We start from the raw sequence: 22,621 nt of genomic DNA on the forward strand, positions 1-22,621 counted from the left end.
TCTCCGCCCACTTCGCGCGGACTCCGACCGACGATTCCCAGCCGGCTGCGAGACCTCTTTCCGTCCTTCCCCCTCCCCCACACTTTTTTTCCCACGGGCGCGCGCAATCGGAGGAAGCCAATGAAGGCTGTCATTGTTAGGGGCGGGCTGCTGTCCAATGGGCGGCCTCCTTCTTTTCTTGCCGTGCTTGCTTACGGGCCGGAGGCGGCTGGAGGGGGAGGGATTGGCGGTAGCGCCGGTACCAATGGTGGTGAGTTGCTGTGGGGAAGAGACGCTCCTGAGTTGGCGCCCGGCTTTCTGCCGCCGCGAGCAGAGGAAGGACGTCGGTAGGTAGTCGCCTCCCGCTCTCCCCTCGCTCTCGGTAGAAGGGACGGGGCAGCAACTCTCAGGCAGCCGGGAACTCTGCCGCTTCTTCGCTGGACTCACGAGCTGCAGTGACAGCTGCCCTTTGCACCCTGGAAGCCCCCCCCCCGCCCGCGCGGCCCGGGCACTTGTCGCTTTTTCCAGGCGGGTTCGGGTTCCCCTCTTCGCCCTTCCTGCTTCCCTGCTCCTCCTGAGCGGTCATTGCGCTGCCTTCCTCCTTCCTTCCGCGCCAGAGCCAGCAGATTGCCACTATCCTCTCCATCTCCACGCACTTCTTGAATGTGACGAAGCTTTTCGCCCTCTTTCTTCTCCTGCCAAGGCCGGTTGCCTTCCTCTTTTCCGTATAATACAGGTAGCAAAGTCCCGGTCCAGCTCCCGCCGATCCTGCTGCTCTCCCTCGTTTCCGGATAAATTACAACCGTCTCATAACCGTTTTCTGTTCATAAAGTGACGTTGTATTTTCCTGAGAGGATGAGGCCCCTTTGCTTCTTTACAATCAGAGCTTTTGCGAAGGAGTAGCAAGCAATACGTTTTTCTTCTTTCTTCTCAAGATAAAACGTAAGCCACCTTTCCAGCTACAGTTTGTTTTGATCTGAACTCGTCCCGGAGTTGTTTAGTAGACTCCCTCTCTAACCTTCAATGAAGTCCCTTTAACTAACATTTCTTTCTACCCTGATTGCTTCTTGGCAGTTGTTGTCTTATGGTTGTTAATAATAAGATAAAGAATATAGTAAATAGATATATGAATAAATCTGACAAAGAGATGTTATGTAACACTTTAGCTACATTGCTTATACAAATATTCACTTAGTCAATTAACTTAGGTAAGCAAATGAACACATTTGCACATTACCTACATGTAAAAATACCCTCCCCACAATATTTATTACTTCTGCTTCAGTTTCACAACTTAAACAGGTAAAGGAAAAAAACTATATATATCCACATTATTGTATTTAGTTTCCATAAAAGCATAGGTTTAATGGTGGGCTTTAAAAATGTCAATTTCTTTGTCAATTATGACATTTTAATAAATTCTTAGAAATGGGAAATTTATGATAATTAGAGATTAAGGAAAGAATAGAAAGACAGCAAGGTTAAATTAATACCATTTAGTTTTATTTTTTTACTTTTTCATATTTGATTGCTTCTTTAAAATAAGATTTGACAGATGGTTGACCTTTCTATTTCCTGGGATATGGTAACAAGCCTGATAGTAAAATTGTTTTTATTCTCCAGACTTCCTTTCACATAGGAGGAAAAGCCAATCAGTAGTATTTCCATGGACAAAAGTAGAGTTTCAACTATAAAATATTTAATTGAGCTTATTTATATGTCATACAAATGGTGTTAGACATACAGTTTAATGTTACTGTTAAATGTACATATCATTTGCCACCATTTCAGAAACACTTTACTTCTGCTTGGTAATAACTGATTTTAAAGATACTTTTATTTAGTGTTTATTTTTATTTTAGTACTTCATAAATAGAAGATCTGACTATTATACAAATTGATCTTGGGGAGTACAAGTTATTTTTATTTCTTGAAGTTGGACGAATTATGGTAATCAAGATATTGTACACCAGCTTGATGTGTCTCTGGACTCTAGTAAGGTTGAGCAAAAATATAGTTTTCTTAGCACAATAGTGCTAAAGGGCTTTTTTTTTTTTACAAAGAAGATTTTATCATAAATCCTACATGAATTTAAGTATAGAGGTTTTAAGTGGAAAGGAAGCTACAATTCACTGTCATTTTGACTTACTGTTTACATTGAAAGTCACATTGTAGGTTTTTTAGCTCCTTGCCTCTCTTTCTTGAAAATAATGCTTCAGACAAATGGATCTTGCGCCCCCAGCCCCAAATATAAATAATGGACAATATTAAATAAAAAAAATGATAGACATAGAAAGCTGGTTCTGTGGGTCAGCCACTCTCTTTCAGCCCAGTCCATCTCACAGGGTGATGATTGTGGGGAAAGTGGAGGGCAGGAGTATTTGGTATATTTTCTGCCAAAAATACTTATAAAGATAGGATTAAAATATAATAATAATATCAACAACACTGGTGTATTTTAAGTGCCTTGAAATGCTGTTTTTCTCCTACACATTTCCTTAGTTTTTGTATTCCAAATTATTTTTGCTAATAATGCTATCAAAATTAGAAAAATTAAGTGTTATAAAGAAGTAGCTACAGTGATAGATGAGCAGCTTGCTGGGTGCTATTAAGTGACCTCACCTTATAAGCTAGTGCCCATCAAACATTTTCCTCCATGACACAGCATAGCCTCTGCTATACCTGTATTTTGCCTGTCCATATTTCAGTAAGGGGTGGGGGTTAGTATGTAACAGTTAGTATGGTATATGCTTTGAGAAGCTTGGGGCAAATTCACAAAACATATATATGTATAGTTGCACGTGTCCTTTTGGGTTATGAACTTTAGAAACAATGAACTCTGTGTACCCAAAGAGGCTTTAAACTTAGTTGTCCTCAGATGCTGCCCCTGCATATCACAAGACAAACAATTTGTGAAATTCCTTCCAAGCATGCAGATTAGATTGATTCTGTTTCTTACGTATAGTTGAAGCAAAATGTTTCATAATGCCCTTATGCCATCTGTTCATTATTTTAGTGTTCCTATTTGTATATAATGTCTTCTTGAAGAACAGTTAGAATTCATATTTAAACATTTTAATGATGAAAACTCTGAATATCTTTGAAGATTAACTGTTACAGTGTCCAAAGACCTGCTAATAAGGGAACATTTTAGAGGAGAACAGTTTTATTTGTCTTATTATAATAGAATAACAGAATTGGAAAGCTTTGGAGTTCTTTTAGTCCAACTCTCTGCACAAGCAGGAGACTATACTATTTCAGACAGGTGGCTGTCCAGTCTCTTCTTAAAAGCCTCCAGTAATGGAGCACCCACAACTTCTGAAGGCAAGCTGTTCCACTGGTTGATTGTTCTCACTGTCAAGGAAATTTCTCCTTAGTTCTAGGTTGGATCTCTCTTTGATTAGTTTCCATTCATTGTTTCTTTTCTTGCCTTTGGGTGCTTTGGAAAATAGGTTGACCTCTTCTTTGTGGCAGCCCTTCAAATATTGGAACACTGCTATCATATCTCCTCTAGTCCTTCTTTTCACTAGACTAACCATACCCAATTCATGCAACTGTTCTTCATATGTTTTAGTTTTCAGCCCCTAATCATCTTTGTTGCTCTTCTCTGCATTTTTTCCAAAGTCTCAACATTTTTTTTATAATGTGGTGACCAAAACTGGATGCAGTTAGATTATGCATAAATCTAACATAGGAAGGTTATAAATCTTCCTTTGTTAGTTTTCAGTACCCAGCCAGATATGTAGTTCAACACATTGATAAGTAATAGGCTAGTAAAGGTTCTCAAAGTATCTGATAAAATTTGTTTTGTTAAATCATAATGCCTTTTTGAAAATGTAACTTTTATTTGTTCTACAGATCTGTCAGTAAAACAGTTTATATTAGGAAGAAATTCTGCAATATATGAATAAGAAAGTAACTATCTTATTATACATGGAGTAATTGAGAATACTCTCAAACTGCCATCTAATTAAAAGTACAATGAGAGCTTACATCCTGAAGAGCCCAATGTTGTGTAATAGCTAAGAGAGATCAATTAAAGTTTCTACCTATCAGTGGAGTCTGCTGTACAATACAGGTAGTTCTTGATTTTGACCACAATTGAGCCCAAAATTTCTGTTGTAAAGTGAGAAATTTATTAAGTGAGTTTTGCTCCATTTTACAACCTTCCTTGCCTCAGTTGTTAAGTGAATCACTGCAATCGATAAGCTAATAACCTGGTTGTTAATTGAATCTGGCTTCCCCATTGACTTTGTCAAAAGGTTGCAAAAGGTGATCACATGACCTTGGGACAAAGTGACAGTCATAAATATGAATCAGTTGCCATGACCATGGGGATGCTGCAAAGGTGATAACTGTGAAAAATGATCATACGTCACTTTTTTCAGTGTCATTGTAACTTTGAACAGTCACTAAATGAACTGTTGCAAGCCGAGGACTACCTGTATTGAGCCAGTCATTCACTCTCAGGCCTGTTTTTTGTAGGAATAGAATGAAGGAAATCCTCATGTAAAAACTAATGTAACTGTCAACCCTTAAAATTTCAGACAAAAAGTGAAATATAAATGCAGTAAAAATGTGTATTTTTAAAGCTGCTGTTTCTGTTTTTTATTTAATTGGATTTTAAAGTTTAAGGCAGGCTTTTCTTATGCAGATGTCAATACGGTGAAACCTGGATTCAATAAATGAAATCTCCATTGCATTTCATTTTATATCATTTTATAACATTTGCGTAATGACATAAGCATGGGTAGGCTCGATTTAAAGGACTGACAGTTTCCCTGCCTCATTAATTCACTTAAATGAAATGTTATTGTACAAAGTATTATATTTTGTTCTCAGACTTAACTTAATTGATTTTCACAAGCAAATTTTTGTTTTTTTCCATACTTCTGATATTTAACTTGCTATATACTTGAAGATTCATAGACCCAATAATTTTGTGGTCCATTTGTTCAGACTGAGAAAAACTACATTCGGATCCTGAGGAAAAGATCTAAAGGACTTATCTATCTCAGAACTATCTGGACCACTAATTCTAGTCCACTAATTTGGACTCAATGAAGTAATGTGCTTGCAGAAATTTGCTTTTGGGATCAACAAACTTCAGTTCAATCTATATTTTTTACAAGAGATAGTTCAGATAGTTAAATTTTGTATGATCCTGTGCTCTGGTGCACATTAACTCCCAAAATAAATTCTTGACTCTTACTTTGTACAAATAACAAAAATATGTTTTGCCGAACTTCCAAATAGTGTTATAGTTATGAATAGCCAGTAACTATAATGTGTTAATTCTTAAGTTGTAGTTTTATTCATTTTTATTATAGAAAGCATTAGTATGATTTCCTGCGAAAGATAAGTGGATATAATTGGGCATGATTATCTGGAGAAAACAACTGTAGTGGATGTTACTTCAGCCCTAGTTAATTCCACTCATCATTTAGATATATTTCTTGATTGGACTTAGTGACAAAAACTGCGTCAGCCCCAGTTAGCTTTCTTACTCTTTTACTCTGATACAGTGCTGTCAACAGTATTATTGAAGTTGTTATGTTTTTAAAATTACCACAGCTGGTAAGTGTAATTATCAGACACTGAATCACCAAACGTGTATACCTTCCTGAAAAAAGATGTTTTGTTGTTTCCATTTTAATTGGATTCTGATTTTTTGACAGAGTAGTTGCTAGGAATTAAGGTATAATAAGTAAAGAGATACTGCTTTAAATGTACTGTTTAGGTTCTGTTTGAATAAATATTATGATAAAACTGAAACAGTTTAGAAATATTTTGGTTCCAATTTTCTTTTCTGTTCAATTTAAGTGTAACTGTAGAATAAAGTTATATGACATACTTTGTTTATTCATCCTTTGCTATGCCTTCCTGCGTTTACCATTTTTCTTCTTACAGGTAGTCCTTGCTTAATGATTGGTTGCTTAGTGATCAGTCAGAGTTATGATGGATCTACTGAGAGGTACTTATGACCCAATTCTGGAGCTCTGATGGCAGCAGTAACTCCCCCACAGTCATATGATTTCATTTTGGGTGCTTAGCAATCAGCTCACTTTCATAGCCTGTTGCAGCATTCTGTGGTTATGAGACTTCAATTTACAATGTTTTTACATCACCCATAGGAATGAACAGACTTGATTTAGTTACCGTCATATCTGCTTTACAACTGTGGTGTTGGCTTGATGGCTGCTGCAAAAAAAGTCATAAAATTGGCTCAATCACATGTGTTGCTTGACTTACCACTGTCATGACTTATGACAGAAATTCCAGCCTCCATTACTGTTATAAATCAGGAATTGCCTGTACTCCTTTGCTGTCCTCTATCATCATGTGTGTATTTTATAGGGAAACTCTATCCTTATATTTGGTTTTGACTTTTATGGTAAATTTATACTTCAGTGTTTTGTTGCTAGATGTGTATTCAATCTCGATTGAATTTAATGTGATGGAATCTTTATCTTGTATAAGATGGTAGGTAACAAATTTGGCAGGAATGTATCATAGTCAATCAAATTAATTTTTCAGAAATTCTTTCAGCTAAACTAATGTTATGGCTGTACCTAGGCATCATTCTAACACTTACAGTTTTCACTAATTGTAAATAAAGTACTTTTTATAAGATTCTTAGAACTATAATTTATTATTTGCCGAATGTGACTCAACAGCATGATGTGACTTTAAAAAAGGGCTGTATTAGGTTATATCAGTAAAAACATTTTTCTAGGGCATAGAAAATATTTATTGCATTGTACCAGTGCCCTGCTCTGATTAATCCTACTTTGAGTATTTTGCCCAAATCTGGAGATCATACTTTTAGGAGGATTTGGACAAACTGGAACAGCTTCAGAGAACTTGTCTAGAATAGTTAAAACTAACCTGTAAAGGGGATTGAGAGAATTGAATGGACTTAGTGTTATGATGGGGATGTGATAGCATTAATCAGGCATGCACCAACTGCTCATACATTAAGACTTGGTCACCACAGTAGACACATTGAAACACTGACTGATTTCTTAAATTGAATGGGAATTGAATCAGTGACCCGAATCCCCTCTTCCTACTTCATTCTATATTTAGGCTCTATACTACATTTTTGTATTTCTTTTCTAAAACCGACAGGAACTCCATTGCTATGTAACTAGAACTCTTGTTGAAACTCAGCAACACATCTGAAAATGACAAAAAGTGTGTGGGGCAGGGGAGGAGGGGAGGAAGAGTTATAAAGTGCCTATCTTTTGTCATAGAAGAATTTAAGTTTCCTACTACTTTTGTTCAAAACAATTGACCTACAAACTTTAGCAGACTTTTTGATTAGAGAAGTATCTAATTGCAAATCTTTGAACAATCCTAGTATTTAAGTCTCAGGATGCTAGCTTTGCCTATGCTGTAAGAGTGAATTTGTGTGAAGCTGACATTCTTAGATGGGGATACTACTGTTAACATACATTTGCCTGAATTTATGTAAAGGTTGTATCTAGATTCTAGACAATGAAGGGAAATGTCAGAGAGCTTCACATTATTTTTAACAACTTAAGTTGGCAGGCAACACATTTTTGCTGTTATGTAATTAAGAATAAAAATAAGTGACAAGGTTTGGAAATCTAAAGTTATTTGCCATCTTGCTTATAGTGATTGCGCAGCAGTATTGAAAGTGATTGGTAAACAGGGTTCACCATGTCCAGCTGCAAACATCTAGTTGATAAATATTAGAGGGCAGCAAAGAGGTTGAACTATTGTGGTTCTTTAGTGGGATTAACTATTAACTATTGTGGGTTCTTTAGTGGGTTTTTGCGGCTCATGTATGACAAAGTTATCTTTAAGTAAGTGGCATGACTGATGTTGTAAAGATGAAATATATGCAATACCTACTGCTATATCATGATCTTTTTGAGTTCAGATCTTTATTCTTTTTCCATTTAAAAAGTTCCCTTTTCTCTAAAAAGAATAAAACCGGATAGTATGCATAGAAATCACTTAGTTGACACAGGGAGCATGTATATTTATTCCACTGCCCTATTCCATTGGTGATTTAATTGTAGTGACGCATTATTGCTGCTACCCATTTGCTGCTTCCTGTCTTGTTGCAGTGATTGTGTTTGAACAAAAATAAAAAAGATTAGTTACAGGGTGCAATAGTATATACTGTTCAGTTTCTCTTCTGCATTTGTCCTTTTGAAGGAACTGTACCAAAACAATTCGGGATATTTTGAAGTTAGAGGTAAAGTCTACTGATGTGACTGGATTTTCAAATGATAGTATAATGGCTTTTATAAGTACATTTTTTAAAAATTCAAAGTTTGTGCTTGAAAAGAAAAAAAAAATCAAAATTCTTAGAAAATTTAATGTTAACTTTGTGGAACAGTAACTAAAATATTTTGCAGTTTTGGAGAATAGCATTAAAGAACAATGAGCTCTGTATAAATATATCAGATAATTTAATATTAAATCTATAGTTTTAATTACAACAGAAATACTTGTTTACTGCTTGTGCTGATGAGTACTGGACACTACCAGCTCATTTATGTATGATATGTTTACATAAGTGCAAAGGTGGTATAATTTTTTTTAATTTTCATTTCATTTTGTGCTTTGAGTCAGTCTTGACTCCTGAACAAGTTCCTGCAGTTTTCTTGGCAAGATTTCAGAAGTGATTTGCCAGTGCCTTCTTCCTAAGGCTGGGACAGAGTGTCTGATCCAAGATTACTCAGATGGCTTTGTGTCAAAAGCAGAACTAGAACTCGGGGTCTGCTGGGTACCAACCAGGTGCCTTATTAATTATTTATTTATTGAATTTATATTGCTGCCTATTCGCCCATGGTGACTCGAGGCGGCTTACAGAATGTAAAACCATATGTAAAATAAAAAAACAATAAAAACTAACAAAAAGAATCAAATAAATTAATAAAGTATAATATAACAAAATATGGAAAGAAAATAAATAAAAAATCACCCCCCAACTCCCACCCACCCCGCCCCGACGATAGCAGATCACACAAGCCATTTGATGAGCTCCATCCTGCTCTGGATTCCCCAGGCCCACTGGCAGAACCAGGTCTTCAGTGCCTTCTGGAAGAGTATTAGAGAGTGGGACATTCTAATCTCTGGGGGAATGATGTTCCAGAGAGAGGGAGCCACCACAGAGAAGGCCCTTCTTCTGGGTTCCACCAGATCTATCTCCCTCAGGGATGGGACCCACAGCATTTCCTGCCTCCCTGCTTAACAAGAATGTTAAAAAAAAATGTAATTCTTTCAAATTAGCTAATAGAAGAAAAATATTGTGAAGCAGGTCAGACAGGTTCTACTCAATAAAGGACTTTTTTGAAATAAACAGCTTTGTTAAATGTTGGTCATATTTATTTTGTGATGACTCTGGCTAATTTCTAAGGGATGTGGTGGCTCAGTGGATAAGACACTGAACTTGTCGATCAGAAAGGTTGGTAGTTCAGAAGTTTGGATCCCTAGCACCACGTAACGGAGTGAGCTCCCGTTCTTGTCCCAGCTTCTGCCAACCTAGCAGTTTGAAAGTAGAAAAATAGGGACTACTTGGTGGGAAGGTAATAGTGTTCTGTGCACCTTTGGTGTTTAGTCATGACCATGGAGATGCCTTCAGACAGCGCTGACTCTTTGTGTGTACTGGAGATGAGCACCACCCCCTAGATCTGGAAATGACTAGCACGTATGTGCGAGGGGAATCTTTACCATTACCTTAAGATAGGAACACTAAAACCAAGCGTTAGTTTAGTTACAATTACTGTGTTAATGTGAAGTTCAGAAAGCTCTGGTTGTAGCAGAAATAACTAAAGGCATAATTTGTGTGTAGCTCATATAAAGCTAAACAATTTTTTCTGACCACTCAGTTAACATGTCCTATTCTTCCTCTATTCCATCTTCCCAAGACGATGCGAGTTTGACACCCTGTTCTAGGCTACAGCATTACTTAGTTTTGTACAAAAATTTGCATTATTGGTTTCAGTTATGAAGAATACTATAATTATAGTATATAAATATTATGTATTTAGCTCTTCAGTAATTCAGTAGACTATTAATATTAAAGACAAGTTTATCCTTTAACAAGAAATGTTTTGTTTCTGCAGAAGATTCTGGTAGTCTGGCAAGTCGTACAAATAATGATTTGTTTCTGGTGCTTTTTATATACATTATTTAAAATGGGTATACAATTTGTTGTTGTTAGTTGTGAAGTCATGTCTGACCCATCGCGGCCCCATGGACAATGTTCCTCCAGGCCTTCCTGTCCTCTACCATCCTCTGGATGGTAAAACCCTATGGATAGTACCAAAAGACTACAATAAATAGATCATCTACATGTTACGTGTACTGTATATATTTAATATGAACAATCCTGTTTAATGAATGAGATTATCTATTCATATATTGTATATAGTTAATCACCTTATATGTTACTATTTGACATCTTGCTTTTCCTGCTTTAGTTCTCTAGTCTGAGAAAATCTTTTATCAGGGTCTCCATTCCTGTAAGCAAAGACTATTCTATATTCACTGAATTTTTTTGTGTATTAAATCTTTCCATGTTAAAAAAATTGCCACCTAAGAAGCAGAGGACACATGAACTATAAAAAAAGGAAAACCTCTGCAGAAAGTGCTAAAAATATTTTCCTAGCTGTAGATCCTCAGTAATGAATGAAGTCTTTGGCTAATGCTTATGGTTGGTGCTTAGTGATGATGTAGTCCTGTGATCATTCAAAGGCAAACATGGGAAGGATCTCTGTAAAAGATTCTCAGTTAGTGCAAAGACAGATATTATAACAAAGTTAAAGTGTTTGTATAGCATTTGATAAGTCTTCTGTTATTCCTGTATGTTTTGTTCAGTTTTTGCAATTACTTTTGGCCCCTTTAAAAATTCAGCAGGTAATAATTCCTTTATGGTGGAAAGGGTCCACAGTTTGATTGTACAATAACAATGGCAAACATGAACTCATAAAATTGACCTTTGAAGAAATTATGACTTTGAAGTTCTTTTTAAAAAAGGAAGACATCTTTAAAGAGGTTGATACTTTTGATTAAGTTTATTTTATGCCAGTATTTTAAAATAAATGTACTAATTTTTAAACTCTTTTAGTACTGTAGAGTAAGTAGCTGCATAAGTTGATCATGGTTTAAACAAAAGTAAAGCCTATACCACGCTTAGGTAAAGCATGATAGTTTATGAATTACCAACCACAATAGGCACATTAATACAGTTAACAAATACAAACAAATAAAAAACTCCTATAACTTAGTGTCATAAGTAAATCTGCATATCTAAACATTTATCTAGGAGTAAAGTAACATCCAATCCTCCATGCACTAGCTTTGTTTTATGGATTAGTTGTGTTTACTGGCATTAGTTTACAGCACTCAAGCACTTATTTGTTAATATAGTTTATTAACACTGAAGAAGAAACTATAGTAGTTCAAACTACTAACAGCTTCATTGTTTCACAACATGTAGTAGAAACAGCAGAAGTGCTATTAATGTACTAATTTTTATTATACTGCATCTCTATCGCAAAGTTCATTTTTGGAGGCTTGGGTTGCTATTTTATAGATACTTTAAACAAACCCTCAAAAAGCTGTGAATTTCTTCCACACTTCTGAGAGAGAATGTGTAAGCTTTGATCTAGCATGGGAAATAACATAGCATTAAGGAAAGTGATAACTTACAACACTACTAATTTTTGAATACAGATAGTCCTCTACTTATGACCGCAATTGAACCCAACATTTATGTGGCTAAGTGAGAAATTTGTTAAGTGAGTTTGTCCCATTTTATGACTTTTCTTGTCACATTTGTTAAGTGAATCACTGCAGTTCTTAAATTAGTAACACAGTTGTTAAGTGAATCTGGTTTCCCTGTTGACTTTGCTTGTCAGAAGATCGCAAAGGGAGATCACATCACCCTGGGACACTGCAACCAGGTGCCAAGCATCCAAATGTAAAACATCTGACCATTTGGATGCTGCAATGATCATAAGTGTGAAAAATGGTCATAAGTCACTTTTTTTCAGTGTTGCTGTAACTTTGAACAGTCTCTAAATGAACTTTTGTAAGCGAAGGACTACTTGTATATTTTGTTTTATTGATTTTGCTTTATAATTTCTATTTGCATTTTCCTATTTCTTCATTTTGGATTATCCACTTCAACTAATGCACTTAAGGATTTTTTTTTAAAGCTAGCCATTATGCTGTCAAAACTTGTGGACCACTATTCACTATTTTTACACAGCTTTTGGTGCCATGTTTTTCTTTAAGAGGTTTCTGGGGATTATGCCCAAATATTAATATAAAAGAAGCATTATGAAAAGGTGCATGCTGTTCTTGCAATAATAACAGAGTTTCGGATCTTTGCTTCACTTGTTTTTTTAAGTTTTCACTGTCTAGCCAAAGTGGACATCTGTCATATCCGTCTGAAATGAAAGGTGAATTTGTTACTCTGACAAATATTTGACAGCTATTCTGCTTTCTTTATAGATTACTGCTTATGCTGGAGCATTTATTATTTGTGGACCACTATACTTCACTTGATTCATAACACAGATCTGGGCACCTGGATATATAAAACACTTATTTTAGAGGTAATCTCAAAGAGATAAAACATATTATATATTTCATTGTGTTTTTCTTTCAGTTTTAAAATTATTTTATTAATAGTATTTTTTTTTATACTGCAATGTTAGCTACCAACAGTCATGAAATATTTTGTTTACATTATTCATACATACATGCCCATTTCTCTTTAATAATGTACAGAATGGCAGGCTTTCAGGCTACTATCTTATTTTACTTGAACTTCAATATTAAACATTATCTGGCTAAATCTATTTTCAAGACAAAAGGCTACATCATGTTGACTATCTAACTTTAATAGCCTTGACATTATACCTTCATGCAGGGCTGGGGTCCAACTGGTATAACTACCGGTTCTGTTGCTCTGCCTCGCGCGCGCATGCGCGAGTCGTGTGAGTGCAATTTACAACCTGCTGAGCTTCCTGGACAGCTGAGCAGTGCTGCGTGTGGGTGCACAGTGGTTGGAAAAGTCCTTTTTTCCTGCTTTTTCAACTGCAGCTGTGCTGCACAAAGCAGCTGTGGTTGAAAATGCAGGAAATAAAGGACAGGTAAGAGCCAGGGCGGGCGGATGGGCCAAAACAACAGCAGACATAGAACCCCTTTTATGTCTGCTGCTCTTCAGAACAACCGGATCTACAGAGGTGGACAGAACTGGTAGAATCCCACCCCTGCGTTCATGATATTTTATATGAAATTATGCAGCTATTTTGCTTCAGTTTATAAGTTTAAATTTGATCAATATCTGGACAGAGAACATAATATCATATACTACAATTCTATGATGGGAAAATTGAAGTATATAAATATGTTACCTTAAAACTGTAGCTATTTTACAGTAATCTGAAGAGCATAATTTTACATTCACTTAAATAAAACAGCAATTTTATTCTATTTCTTCCCCATTTCTGTTAGGAGTTTCCCATAGAACCCTTGTCTTGGACAGACTCTGCTTTGGCAGGTCAGCAGTGTATCCATTTCACAAGTATGTGGGTAACATGATACTTGACAAGTTTAATGTTTGGCTTTGTTCCATTATTGTTGTCTGAAGAAGAGCATTTCACTGTTCCTCTTGCTTTTGGCAAATCCTAAATCATCATTTTCATATGACCTACTTTACAACTGATACCTAGGTGAGTTCTGTATTATAAATGGGTTCAGAGAGCGTTCCAACATTTCTACAAAGAGAAATTGGAGTGTAGATTGTGCTTCTTTTTTGAACATGCTTGCAGTCAATGCTGTCTTTTGGAAAATGTCTAAGGCCTACTGTTGCTGAATTCAAATGCCACTGTGAAAAGTTAGGTATGTCTATAAGTTCTTTAAAGAGCTGTATATAATGAATGGCTTCTATATGAAGAACTGAAGAATAAAAGGACATATATGACATGTAGAATTTCTGAATTTTTTTTTTTTTGAGAACCAGAATTTGTCGTGGCCAATGCAAACAGATTTGAGGGCCTGTAACTAATGAAATTGAAGAATCATAAATCTGTAGCCTGAAATACAGTGGAAGATTTTTATGGCTTTTGGTGCAAGCCCTTTGCAGGGAGAGGACTACAAAAGGAGACTGAGGATTCAATAGGAATCCTCTCTTTCTCTCTTCCCCATCTGCAGCTATGTGAAGCTTTAGGAGACTAATAAAGTACAGTATACAATTTTAAGATATGAAAAGGAGTGGCTGGAATTGGTTATTTATATCAATGTACATGTCTGAAAAAGAAACTGTACTATGATGGGGAAATTGGAGAAAAATCATCCATTTTTAGGTCCTTTTTAAAAGAATTTTCTCAACAGATTTTATGTAACTGAGTAAATGAACTTGGGTGTGTAAAAATCCTTCTATCTGTAAATGAGAATAAATCTGGGAAAAAAGTATAAGTGTGAGATTCATAAAGCCTGCTGAGGCAATATTCAGCTGAATGTAAGTAGAGCTGACTCTGTTCTAGGAACTGATGAAAGATGGATTGGTAATTTGTCTTGTTTTGCGTTGGTTGAGTTATCGCTTAGTAGATGAGAGTGCTTCAGGTTTGGTGTTGGGTGACTACATAATGTTGTTTCTAGGGAAACTGGTGGTGGGAACATCTAAAAAAGGTAAAGAAATCTGTTCTGAAGATGAACACTTAAAATTATTCTTGGATTGCATTGGGTTAATCTGTAAGTTGTTTCTTTTCTTTTGTATTTTGCTATGCCATCATACTTTATTTATTTTGTTCTGCTTTCCAGCATTACTATGCTTATCAACATGCTTGTATTAAACCTGGATATTTAGTTGATACCTATTCATCTGTACCATAAAGTTGGAAATAGTACTGAATTTGAACGTTTCTATTTAGCTCAATATAGCTACATCAAGTCACTTTGCATGCTATTGGGGGATTCATAACATAGAATTATATAAAACTGTTTACACATCACCAATGAATTCCAATTGTGAAAGAAGAGTACCTCAAAATAAAGTAGTGGCTTGTTAATTTGATATCATTATAATATTATTAATCATGAGTTCATCAGAAATACAGTCCCATTTTATATATTTAAAGCAGGAGATATTTATTTGTTTTTCAAACATGTACAAGATAACAAGTATAAGTATGAACATAAGCAAGAACAAAGGAAGTAAATACAGATAAATAATAAATAAGTAAATACAGATAAATAATTGCTTCGTTGCGATTCGTGTGGCGAAGTGTAAATACTTCTCCACACTAATTGTGTCTGCAGATAATTGCCCAGCGACCCTCTTTAAGGTGAGCCTTATCCTCCTAGGGAAGGAGGAGATTGAGGTTGACCTGAAGGGATGCACTGAGGAATTTGCGGATTTTCTGGAAGACAAAATCGCTCAACTTTGTTCCCAGTTAGATGCTGGCATGGTTGCTGGTCCGGTGGAAGCTTCTGAGGCAGGTTCTTTCCCTGTTATCTGGGAACGGTTTGACTCTGTTGCTCCTGAGTAAGTGGACAGGATCCTAGGGAGTATGTGCGCAAGCACTTTGGCAACTCTAGAAATATTTTATGAGTTGACATGAGCTCAGCAACCTAAAGCATAGAGGGTGACCCATCAAGGAACGCATTCATGAATTCAGGAGAATCAGTGGGAAGCTACCCCTTTTGCCTGAGTGGAAGTTTGGCTCGAGGCTCATGATTTAATTGGGGTAACTGCTGGAAGCCTGACACACCTGTATTTTAGACCCATGTCCCTTTTGGCTTGTGAAAGCTTCCCAGGAGGTGACAGGCAGGTGGACTCTGGGGGTGATTAAGGAGGGGACAGTGCCCCAGAACTTTAAGGAGGCTGTGGTCCACCCCCTTCTTAAGAAGCCATCACTGGAATCCACCTGGTTGGATAATTTCTGATCTGTCTCCAATATTCCCTTTTTGGGGAAGGTTGTTGAGAAGTTGGTCGCATAGCAGCTCCAGAGGTTTCTGGATGAAATGGATTATCTCGACCCCCACCAATCAGGATTCAGACCTGGAGTTGGGACAGAAATGGCATTGGTTGCACTTTTAGATGATCTCTGGCAGGAACGGGATGAGAGTAGTGCGTGCATCCTTGTTCTACTTGACCTTTTGGCAGCTTTCAATACCATTGACCATGGGATTCTCCTGGGATGGCTTCAGGGGATGGGAGTGGGAGGCTTTGTGCTGTTCTGGTTCACTTCCTTCCTCTGCAACCGCTCTCAGTCAGTGTTGATAGGAGGGGAGAGATCCAGCCCTCGCCCACTGCTTTACGGCAGTGATCCCCAACCACCGGGCCCCGGACCGGGACCGGTCCGTGGATCATTTTGTACCTTGCCGCCTATTTTGCTTGGGCGCCACCATCTTGTTTCGACGGCGCTTGAGAAAATGCTTCTGGGTGAGCTTGTCGGTCGTCAGTTGGAAAGCGGCATTTGGGTGCTGAGGGAATCCTCGCGCCTTAGTTTCCTCGAAGGGGGTGGTGGCTTCGAACAAAGAGCCGTCCCGATGGCGGTGGAGTCTCATGTTACTCAGGAGGAGATTAAGAAAGAGCCCGAAAAGCCCATCGACCGCGAGAAAGTACAAAGGAGGAGTTGAAGGTGGCGGGGAGAAGTGGGGGACAGCTGGCTGGCTGGTAGCTCGGTTCGCCTTGCCTTGGTCGTGCGTGCTGATGCTGGGACTGGTCCGTGAATCATTTTGTACCGGTCTGTGGTACAAAAAAGGTTGGGGGCCACTGCTTTATGGGATTCCGCAGGGCTCTGGTACTCTCTCCACTCCTGTTCAACATTTATATGAAGCCAATGGGTGAGATCATCCGACACCATGAACTGAGGTATCACCAATATGCTGATGATACTCAGCTGTATCTCTTGGCCCATGCTGAGTTAAGTGTTGCTGTGTCCTCCTTCTCACAGTGCCTGGAGGCTGTTAGGGGCTGGATGGGGAGCAACAGGTTGAAACTAAATCCTTGCAAGACTGAGTGGCTCTGGGTTTGGGGTTCGTTGGCTCAGGGAGAATTCCCATTTTGGGTCTTGGATGGGATGGCACTACCCCAAACAGACCCTGTTCATAATCTAGTGGTTTTCCTGGATTCACAATTCCTACATGAAGATGGCGGCCGTGGCCAGGAGGGCCTTTGCGCAACTGTGGGTTGTGCACCAATTATGCCCTTTCCTGGACCAACGGTCCTTACTCACAGTCAGTCATGCCCTAGATACTTCCCGTCTTGACTATTGCAACATGCTCTACATGGGGCTGCCCTTGAAGAACATCTGGAAGCTCCAGTTGGTGCAAAAAGCAGCAGCCTGCATGGTTTTGTTCAAACCCCGATGTGCAGTTTCACCTCACCTCTCCTGTGGGAACTGCATTGGTTGCCAATTTGCTTCCAGGTGCAATTCAAAGTGCTGGTTGTCACCTTTAAAGCCCTTCATGGCTTGGGACCAGGTTATCTGAGGGAACGTCTCTTGCCAGTCACATCTATCTGACCCATTAGAGCAGGGAGGCAGAGAATGCTGTTTGTCCTATCCCTGAGGGAGAGGTGTATCCCTACACCTGGTGGGACCCAGAAGAAGGGCCTTCTCTGTGGTGGCTCCCTCTCTCTGGAACATCATTCCCCCAGAGATTAGAATGTCCCACTCTCTAACACTCTTCTGGAAGGCCCTGAAGACTTGGTTCTGCCAGCTGGCCTGGGAACCCAGACCATGATGGAGCCCATCAAATGGCTCATGTGATCTGCTGTCATCGGGCAGGGGGTGGGAGTTAGGGGTGATTATTTTTTTCCAGATTTTGTTCTATTGTACTTTATTAATTTATTTGATTTTTTTTGATAGTTTTTATTTTTTATTTTAAATATGGTTTTGCATTCTGTAAGTCACCATGGGCGAATAGACCGCAATATAAACTAACTAACTAACTAACTAACTAAATAAATGGGGAAAGTAAGACAGGGATGTTAGGCTCACTGGTGCGCTTATGCATGCCCCCTTAAGTACCTCATAAGAATGGGGTGAGGTACACGGGAAAGCAGTTTGAGGTTGAAGCTGTGAGGGTTTGAGGCTTTAACAACGGAGTCAGGTAGGACGTTCCAGTGTTGACCACTCTGTTGCTGAAGTTGTATTTTCTGCAATCGAGTTTGGAGCAGTTTACCTTGAATTTATATTGGCTGTTTGCCCGTGTATTATTGTGATTGAAGCTGAAGAAGTCGTTGACAGGCAAGTTGGTATAGAAGACAATTTTGTGAACTATGCTTAGATCGGACCACAGGCGGTGCAGTTCCAGATTGTCCAGGCCCAAAATTTCAAGCCTGGAGGCATAGGGAATTCTATTGTGAGTGGAGGAGTGGAGTACTTTTCTCGAGAAATACCTTTGAACCTGCTCAATTGTGTTAATGTCCAATATACAGTGCAGATTCCAGGTGGACAGGCTGTATTTGAGAATTGGTCTGGCAAAGGTTTTGTATGCCCTAGTTAACAATTCAATGTTGCCGGAGAAGAAGCTTCGCAAACTAAGGTTAACAATTCTTAAAGCCTTTTTGGCAATGCTGTTACAGTGAGCTCTGGGGTTTGCGATAAGTACTCCTAGGTCCTTGACAGAGTGAGGGTCATCTACGAGATCGCTTCCGCCTAACTTGCATTTGGTGTTCTGATTTTTTTTCCCAATGTGTAGGACAGAGATATTTAGATGTTGTTGTATTTAATGTGAAATATGCTATTGCAAATCAATTAATAGGATCCTCTCCCCTCTTTTTTTGTATAGAACAGTTTTTTCTAACTTGGAGCCCTTCCAAATGTTTTAGGTTGCAACTCCCATCATCCCTAGCAATAGGGTGGAGTTCAGGTTAGGGAAAGCTGATGTAGATAATAATCAAACAGAAGCTTCTGTAATAGTTATTATCTTATATGAACAAGACATGATAGAATAGATATACTAATTATGGATCTCTGTAGTTATTTTAATTTCAATAACATTGTGTCATGCCCCTGTTGGAATCTGATTCCAAGGGAAAGGTGGAACAGCTGACAGGGAGTAGAAGTGTGATTCCGATGGCTGTGGAGGAAACTGGGGAAGGGCACAGTCTGGCTGGGCATTCAGAGGAAGACCTAGGCCTACCCCTCTTCATCCTAGGGCACGCAGGGAGGAACGGATAAGGGAGCAACGTGGGTTATGGGGGAGAAAAAGGCCCTGATTCCCTTCATTAAATGCAGCTGGGAAAACAGGATAAAGTGCTCCTTGCTGGAAGCAAAGCGTGAATTATTTTGGTTTGTCAAGTCTTATCTGAGTTCTGGCATCCTCCCAACTGTGTGTGTTTTGTTATTTTTGAAGTCTTCAATTCCTTATCCTGTCCTATCTCATTAATTGCTGCAGCATGGTTTGTGTTGGTTTTTATTTATAATTTATATGTACTTTGGATTCTGACGGAATTTCTTCCCTTTAAAAACTGTTCTTAGGAGAGTTTTTTGTCCAGCAGATGATAATTGGACATTGGGGGCCAAGTTGGAGGTATTAAAGGGATTTTACCTATTTTTGTGACTTTACTGCTTTTGTGCCATGCCCCGGGTCATCATACATTGTGGCATTTCCCTTCTGTCCAGTAGCTGTTCAAATGTTTTAAAACAAAAAAATCTTACTTTAAAATAAAATGTTAGAGGCATTCAATATAAAATTCTGTACATACGGGATGCTGCTTACAATTACCATTACCTTTTGTCATTTATTATTTATAAGACAGTATTCTATGTCTTGGAGTGACTGGTGACACAACGGGACCTATCATATTCAGACATCTTTTCCTGTACATATTTTGTGATATTTAAATAACAAGGTAAGAAGGCGAAGAATGACTATTCTATCTGGACTTATTCACAGAGCTATATATCATTACATTGTTCCATATTGCTTGCATAAATGAGAATGATGCTTTATCATATTGCTGTTCCTAAAATAGGATATATTAGGACAACCTTCTCCAATTTAGTACTTCCAGATGTTTTAAAACTTTTATAATCTCTTGATGAACAACGTTGTTTGCTGTATTGTATGAAGATGATAGAAGTTGCAGTCCAGCATATCTGGTTGATTCTGATTGAGGAAATCAGCATTTTTTTTTCAATCTGTAAGATACCCATAAAAATCAATAGCTAATAAGAAGAAAAAGTCAACAGACCAGTTTTATTTTTAAAGCTTAACTTATATATTCATATATTGTATTATTGGTGGAAACTTCATATAAGAGAGAAAAATTGGCGTTCATGTACAAAATGTATCCACATTGCTTTGAGCAGAACCCAGTAAATGAATGACTCATTATCTAGCTCCAGTATATTATTAGCTAAATGTTTTGATAGAGGCCCTTTATCTATAGGTGGCAAATGAATGGGAACAATTTCAAACAGGTTCGGCTTTCAAATACATTGGAATTGTTTTTCATGCTGCTGGGTCATGGAAGCCTCAATTTTAATCACTAGAAGAGAAGGTCAAAAAACAGTAGCCATCATCCTACATTTTAAAAAGCTATAAGGTAATCATATATCTGATAAAGTAAAAGTACTTGAGGCTAGAGTAGTAACAGCTGTGTTATGGCTTCTAAATATGTGCATATGAGAATTTAGAACCATGAGAAGTTGTTCAGTCAAGCTTCTCAAGGAACTTGTTTTGGTTCCTTGTTCTGCCTCAAATTAAAATTAGAATGATTCCAATTAAAATTCATATTTCGGTAGCCTATGTTACTTACTGGCTCAGACTAATTCAAACTGCCTTGTGTATTTGGCTCTTCAAAAATACATTCCAGCCGTTTTGATGGAAATTTCTTGGTGACTATAAGCCATTGCGGCTTTCAGTGGAATTTCATCAGACCTAAGTTTTTTCAAACAATGTACCTTACAAAACAATCTTAGCCAGATGCTATCATAGGTTATCCCAATGAATTTGGGAAAAAGTATTGTACCTGCTCATTCTTATATAATGTTGCTCATAAGAACTCTAGAAAAGCTTTTACATTTGCCCATTGTAATGCCCTCCATTCTATCTTTTGGAAGGAAGATTCTGTAAGATGTCTAAAGAACAATTATGCCTTTGTGATGAGGTGGAAATTGAAACTTGTGTTTCTGCACTCCATTTTTTATAGGGACCTGCAATATTTCCCCATTGATAATGTAATATCTAAGCAGGTTTATCATAGAGCCACCGTGACAGCATTTCTTTTTGTATTTGCTAATATATCAACAGTATAAACAGCTTCACTAATGTAATTTCAGTTTACACAATTATTGTTTTGTAAGTGGATAACCTGTGAATAGGGACATATTAGATTAAAGAGATTTTCATTTTCTGCCCGATAAAGAATATGTTGGATGTTTTAAAAATTAAATTATCTTCAGTTATTTGTTAATACAAACTAGCCTCATACATTAAAAGGGAAAACCTACTTTCTTTTGATTATTAGTTTTTAATGCTACAGATGTGGAGGTTTTGTTTCCCATTATACTTTTATTTTCCATTCATCTCAGTTATGAAAATTTTTGAGAGATTTAATTTTCCATTATTTTTCAGTAGAAACTACATTTATATATCACTGATATAAATTTTGAAGTAATTTAATGCAGTCTATAACTAAATATAAATAATACAAATATAGTACATAGTATATATTATCTTTCTTGAATAAGTGCACAAATTTATCTTCAGTGCTAAATTTTCAAGTAAATAAAAGCTTTAAGGCAGTGATTATCAATGTTTCACACCTCTATTAAGCTATAAGATACATTGTTCTGCCTTGAATATTTCATGAAAACCTGCCCATAGGTGCAAATAATGTCCATTGAACAGAGTAGAATTTATAAAAAACATAGATTGAGCTTATGTTTGCTTAAAGTCCGTTTACTTAAATGTATCCTTGCATCATACTCAAAGATCACTTGTTTGTATGAAGTTGTATTGACAATCAGCATGTATTTGTGATGGTTGTAGTCAGTGGTGATATTCTACCAGTTCTGGTGAGCCAGTAGCAGAGATGAGCAGTGGAGACAGAACCGGTTCTCTCCGCCGCTCTGCTGTTGGGCCCACCCAGGCTCCCATACACACCTTTATCCACTGAATTTGAAGCGCAGCTGCTTTGCGTGGCACAGCAGAGTGCTGCGCAGCAGCAGCTGGAGCAACCAGGATCGTGCAGGCTTGCAGGAGGCGAGTTAGAACGCCACTGCGCCTGTGCAAAGTGCACATTTGGTGTGTGCGTGCATGCAAAGTATGTGCATGCGCAAAGCGCACCCACCAAGCCATGCCCACCGAAGCGGTGGCAAAAATAATTGGTTTTTACACCAATTACACCACTGGTTGTAGTGTCCTGGGATTGTGTGATTACCATTTGCGATCTTCCCAGATGGCTTCTGACAAGCAAAGTCAATGGGGGAGGCTAGATTCACTTAAGAACTCTAGTAAATTTGCTTAATAACCATGGCAAAAGAGGTCGTAAAATTGGCCTTGACTCACTTAACCGTTGTTAGTCACAGACATTCTCATCCCAATTGTGATCATAAGTTGAGAACTACCTGTACATGCCAACTGGTATTTAGTTGTACTTTTATACTAACATGGAAACATTTAAATG

General features: G+C 37.8%; 1 protein-coding gene across 20 annotated transcripts in view; it reads left to right on the forward strand.

Annotated features, from left to right (window-relative positions):
• The window catches only part of HYCC2 (hyccin PI4KA lipid kinase complex subunit 2), a 61,386-nt gene continuing 38,765 nt past the window's right edge, over positions 1–22,621 (forward strand). For 2 of the 20 annotated variants that reach the window (XM_087919716.1, XM_087919713.1), the window contains exons 1-5: positions 178–326; positions 12,481–12,584; positions 13,489–13,534; positions 19,744–19,840; positions 20,412–20,536. The gene's annotated coding sequence lies outside the window, so the exon portion shown is untranslated. Of the gene's footprint in view, positions 327–429; positions 922–12,480; positions 12,585–13,488; positions 13,707–19,743; positions 19,841–20,411; positions 20,537–22,621 lie in introns of those variants that run through there. The other 18 variants (XM_026696803.2, XM_087919718.1, XM_026696802.2 and 15 more) reach the window with 15 other exon arrangements.

Source organism: Pseudonaja textilis, chromosome 1 (genome assembly GCF_049901715.1).
Source record: "Pseudonaja textilis isolate UNSWEBS1 chromosome 1, rPseTex1.2, whole genome shotgun sequence".
Classification (NCBI taxonomy): domain Eukaryota; kingdom Metazoa; phylum Chordata; class Lepidosauria; order Squamata; family Elapidae; genus Pseudonaja; species Pseudonaja textilis.